Genomic DNA, 5,986 nt, shown 5'->3' with positions numbered 1-5,986 from the left:
GAGGTTTATTTCTTTATCTAAATTCACAGCTTAGAGATTTATTTCTTAAGTTCACAGCAACCAGATAAAATGAGGAAGGAAGAATCTAATTTTTTATCCTCTGATTTTAGGAAACAGAAAACCATCTTAGGCTCAAATCTTTGCTGCCCATCAGTCTAGTCGCCTGAGCATGGATGAGGTACCTGGCACCAAGTGTTCTGGTTTACAGCAGGGGTGGTGGTTTACCTGGGTACATTCTGGTCAGCAATATTCGGTTTGCCCCAAACCTCACTTGCTCCAAGAAGCCTACCTGACCTCCCCATATGGAGTGAAGCAGCTTCACCCTGCACTTCCAACCTCTTATAAGAACTGTCTTTCCGGAAGCAAAGGCAGACAGAAAGACCGGCTGAGAGCCACAGCCAGACAGGAGAGACTAGACAAGACACAGCTGGTTAAAAGGAATTTCTAGGCTCACGAAAGGTAAACATCAAGATAAAGCAAACTATCAGGGTTTTCAGAGCCATCAGAGGGAAGAAAACCATGGCAAATGATTTCCAAAACTGAGGGCAGGCAGAAATTCAGAAACTCCAGCCAGTCAGCGTGAATCAGTTCCTGGCAGAACTCTGTCATTGGGGATTAGCCAGATGGGGCGTGAGCCCAGCCAGTGACGGTGATGTTGCCCAACTCACCTTAGAAATGTCTTATCACACCGGTTAGTTTGTTTCGGCAAAGCGCTTGATAAAATCCTTTTTTATCTTTGTTAGAAGATGGGGAAGGGTGAGATGCATGATGTGGCTTGCGTGGCCATTCGCCATGCAGAGCTGTCACTTTTGGAGGCTGTTTGCGGGAGAGCAGACACACTCTGTTGGGTGGGCTTTATATGGAGCCAGATTTTGCCTCGACCCTCAACCAACCGGAGCTGTTCCACCACACAATGAGGTTCTCCGAGAGTGAGCTCCCTGTCACTAGGCGTAATCAACTAACGTTTGCATTAACGTCGACCAGCACTGCTCTTGAGGTGAACAGAGTGCTGTTGAGTAGAGTGAGAAGACCCAGAATCAAGAATTTACTTGGCCAGTTATGGCCTGTATGAACTTGGGAAATTCACCTCTCCTAACCCTTGGCTTCCTTCTAGATGAAATGAGAATAATTCTTCATAGAGGGGTTGTGAGTTACGGGGAGGTAGTAAATCATAAATCAAACGAGATAATATCTGTAGAAGCATTTTATAAACTAAAAAATGCTGTACTGATGTGTTATCATTAAGATTTTAGGAGCTTGGAAACCAGGGACCGTTGAGGCTCGTAGCATTTCGTACAGACTGCAGTATTTGACGCTGGCACTCCGAAGCCGAGATGGATAGAAATAAAGTGCTGTGAAGCATATCATGCCAGCTCTGGCACGCAGTGCACAGATTATTACTCAAACTCCTCATTCAGTCGTAATGATTATTTTAAAGCAGCCAGGCTGGGCTAGCATATCAGCCTGCAAGTTGGCATATTTTTATTTTGGTTTATTCCAAATTTGAAAAATGATATATTGGGTAGTTGCAATGTCCAGAGACATCGATGAAATTCCCCACCTAATTAAAAAGTTGACAGATGGAATTGAGTTTCATGACATTGTAGTCCCAGCTCACTGCTGGGCTTGGAGCAAGGTTGCTGGGCCGTTCACGGGGCCGCTGTGGAGATGAGGGCTCTGTGACCGGGCTGGGCTGCTGTCCTTCCTCCTCGCTGGGGCTGCAGAGACACCATGGTTCGGGGTCTGCTTCTCAAGCTGTGACTTCCAGCAACCTGCCTCAGTGCTACAGGAAGCTCCGTCTGGGAAAGACTGCTTCTGGTCTTGGGGGCACGAATTCCTTTCATTCTAGTTTAGTGTGTATCTTCTATCTTCTGTTATGATTCGATTCAGCGAGGATTTGTTGAGCAACGAACGACGCTATTCAGCAAAGCTTTCGTGTCTCCTGTGAATAAGACCTGGGCCCAGTCCGGTCCCAACACGGGATCCTACTGCCCTAAAAGCCACCAGAATCATCACCGGGCTGAACTTGCCTTGGGTTCTAGCACTTCATCCATCGGCACCCGAGGGTGTCAGATCTGGAGCTACAGGTGAATTTTCCAGAGACCCAGTCTACCAGTGACGGAGCTGGGAAAATATTTAAGCACAAGGATCTCCAACTCTCACAGGGAATTTTCCAGAGACCCAGTCTACCAGTGATGGAGCTGGGAAAACATTTAAGCACAGGGTCCCCACACGAAAAGGATGGTTGAATCACATAATTTCTAGGGGCATTTCCAGTGCTCTAGGATACTACAAATTTCCTAGAGTAATTTTCTAAAATATTAGAGCACTATACAGCAAAAAAAAAAAAAAAAAAAAACCAACTTTTAGGCTCCATCCATCACTTATCTTACCTGAGTATCCTTAGGCAAGCACTTGGCCTCGCTTATACTCCATTTCCTATCTATAAATAAAGTCTCGACCGCCCAGAATAAATTTAAGTTCTAGAGAAAAATAGGCGTGTCAAGCACCTAAAAGCCTGACTGGCCCACAGTAGGGACTCAATAAACGTTTGTTAGTTCCCTTCCCTTACGTCGACATGAGCTTCTATTTTTAAGAAAGTAAGGACTCGTTTATCAGAAGGCCTGACGGGGAACATCGTGATGGGAAACAGAAAAGCTCCAAGGACTTAAGTGGCAGGCTCCTGGGTCACCTCTAACCCACATCAGTGCAGTTTCCAAGCCCACCACACTGGCGGCTGAGGGTCCCCCCGCCCCCATGCCCCCTCCAACTTTCCCCAGGAGCTGGGACCATCTCCCACTGGCTCAGAGGGGAACTGGACGGCCCCCCTTCTGACCCTGGGCGCAGATGGTGTCCTGCCAGGGCTCCAGAAAGCAGAGCCACCCACTTCCAAGCCAGGCTATGTTCCAGACGCTGCATTTTATGGCACAATATTCACAAGGCTCTGCATTTCTAGACATAGTAAATCTTCCCTCTTCTTCCCACAGAAGTAATTGCCATAAATGCATAACACTGACTGCTGAAAAAGTTTTAGCCAGTTTCTCTGCTCCCTTTCCACCGCGTAAGCATTCCTACAGCTCCCGGCTTGGTTGCCCAGATGGTCTATGAGAAGAAAACAGCAACCTATCACCAGGCGTTTCTTGGTGCCAAGACACACAGAAGGTTTCTATTTCACAATGAAAAGGTAAGGATCTCAAACAAGGCAGAACCCAGGGTGATAAAAGCTCCTTTAATTTCCTATTCTCTTTCACAGTGATGGGTTTTATTCTGAATCTCACTAGACGGTTGACAAGCATAAAATGCAACCATTTCCTGCCCCCGCAAAATGTTGCCTTCTGGGTTCTTTTTGTTCCCTTGAACTGAGCCAGCCTAGGAAGAAGAAGGCTGTTCTCCACAGGGGGGCAGCGAGGCTGAGATGTCATTGTTCGCAGGACAACCGGAATGGTAGCTGTGTGGGGTCCTCCATCCCGCCATCTCTCCATCCCAGGCCTCTCACTAAAGGCAGGTGCGGGGATGGACCCTCCCCAACAGGGCAGGGGTCACAGGTCACTAGCACAGGGTGTGGGGTTGGCTCGCTAAGGTCTGTTCCTGTCCTCCTCTGGCTTTGTGTGTGTGGAGCTAATTGGGCCTGTGCAGATCAAGTCCGATGACTGCTGTGGCCATCTCTCTATACCCGGGCTCCGTGCTGGGCACAAACTCTACCAAAGATGTCTCTGGCGCTTCCGTGTCTTGCATCTGGCCACTTAGGTCACTTTCAAAAAGGTTCTTATCAGTGTCGCTTGACCTTTCTGGATTTTTGAGAACCCAGAGAAAGCCTTGGACGTACTCTCCTCTCTTTCTCTCCCATTCTCCCTCCCTCCATCTCGCTCCAACACACTATATACACTGCACGATTTTGCATGTAATTTCAGGGATTTCTTAGACCCCTGAAGCCCTTCCGTGATCTCCACGTTAAGAACTTTGCTCAAATTTGTGCCCATTTTAGGCAATAACTTCCTAAGGCATCTTGCCTCCCTGAGTGCAAGCTGTCTGAGGGCAGCCACCTCGAGTTCAGCTCCATTTTTCCACGGCCATAACCCAAGACCCAGTGATAATGAGAGATCAATTTCAAGTCCAAATTAGCATGGGCTGCAGGACCCACCAGGTGACTTTGCTTAATCTATTAACTGAAAAAGATTCTACCCACTGCATAGACTGTAGAATTATAACACGACTTAAGCAGAAGCCTCGGTCTTGACCCTCTAGACCGGACAAATGTCCCTCACGGACCCAGGCAGTGGCGCTCCCTGGCTCCAAACCTCTGCGGCTCCCAGCGCCTCTTCTGAGCACCTTCACAGCACGAGCCCCTCACCTGCTTCTGCTACCTGGACGACCCACCTCATCACCACCCAGAATTCCCTTCCCAAGAGTCTTACAATACTAACTGGGCACCAAGTTGAACTGGCCATGAAACACAGGTACTCTTTTCTCCAGCAAAATGCCCGAATAGTTCAGAGAAAGCCGCGTCGAGACCATTTTTTGACCCTAGAGATAAGCGTCTGTGAGAGTCACTCGGATAAGCCAAAGCACAGCATGAGAACTGGGGCAGGGGGAGCACAGAGGACAGAGCAAAGGATCCGGAGGGGACACCCAGGTCCCAGTCCCACTTCTCCTGCTTACGTGGGCGGGCGAGTGGGGTGAGGAGGGGGCCCTGGCTATGTCACTTAACCCGTCTCCACCTGTTTCTTCATCCGTAACAGCACGTGCCTCCACTCTTGTGGAGTCCAAGGCCGTGAACACAACCTGTGAGCTGTGCAGAGTGTTGCAGGAAGGAAGGGTGCACACAGTGCTGCTGCTGGTGGCACCGCTCTGGCCGCTCTGCCACCGCGGGGTGGGGACAGTGCCCACGGGATGCCGGGAGGCTGTCAGGCCTGCCGCACTGCACCCTGCAAGGTCATCGCACGAGCTGAGGGGCCCGGGGAACAGCTCTGATTCCTGTGACCTCGATCCCTTGGGACAGACCAGCTCCAGACCTCCACTGAGACCGAGAGTCCTGAACTTGTACCGCAATTACCCTTTGTTGGGAGACCCTCTGGCCCCTACAATTTGCAGCACTGTGGTTGACAGACAGCGAGGCGCTAACAAGCCCGGGCAGAGAAGCGCAGGGCTGTGATCCTGTTGCCATGGCAACTCCTGCAGGTGTTCCTGAAAGGAATGACAGGGCCAAGGGGCTGGGGCTGCTTTTCTCTCCCTTTCGGCAAATCTAAAAGGAGTAAGGTCACAGGGTGACAGAGGCTGCCGAACGCCTTCAGCAGGCACACGAGTCACACAGCTCGGAAACGGCAAGGCTGGGCCTGGGGGCCGAATCTGCTCTTCCTGCTCCACCAGGAGCCACCGGCGAACATCTGAATTTGAGGAAACTGGTGGCCGCCGCAAAAAACCCCCCCCCCCCCGCTCTGGGCGTTCAGAGACCTGGTCCCTGTCGCTGTCTGAAGATCTAAAGTTGAGCCACTGCCTGGTCCCACCCCCAACCCCTCTCCTGCTTCTGCTGGTCACACAGCCGGCCTCACGGCAGCGCTGACCCCACCAGTCTGTCCTCAAGGTCGACCTACCTGTGGGAGGGGTGGCCCAAACACTGAGACTAAGTCCACTCGGGGCTACAGGTGGCCGTGCGCCCTGCCACGTGGAGAAGGCCCAGCAGCAGGGCAGACAGCGAAACCAGCACGCACCCCATGGCTTCTCTCGCCGCCTGACCATGGCTAAGGGCCTTGGTTTCTGAAATCTACTTTTTGTGCCCCGAGGCGCCCTTCCAGAACTCAGAGCCACCTGGGAGGAGACACTCATACTCCAGTAGTTTAATGGCAGCAGCGAGTCAAAGCTGATTTTCATTTTACTTGTCATCGTTTGATGAGCATCATTCCAGGCTCACAGCTGTGAGCAGGTTGCAACACCACAGCCCTCAAGTTTGCAGAGCTGGTCTCAAGTCCGACCCCAGGTTCATTAGAAC

Source organism: Pteropus vampyrus, unplaced genomic scaffold (genome assembly GCF_000151845.1).
Source record: "Pteropus vampyrus isolate Shadow unplaced genomic scaffold, Pvam_2.0 Scaffold28, whole genome shotgun sequence".
In the NCBI taxonomy this organism is placed as follows: domain Eukaryota; kingdom Metazoa; phylum Chordata; class Mammalia; order Chiroptera; family Pteropodidae; genus Pteropus; species Pteropus vampyrus.
Note: the sequence above shows the minus strand (reverse complement) of the source record.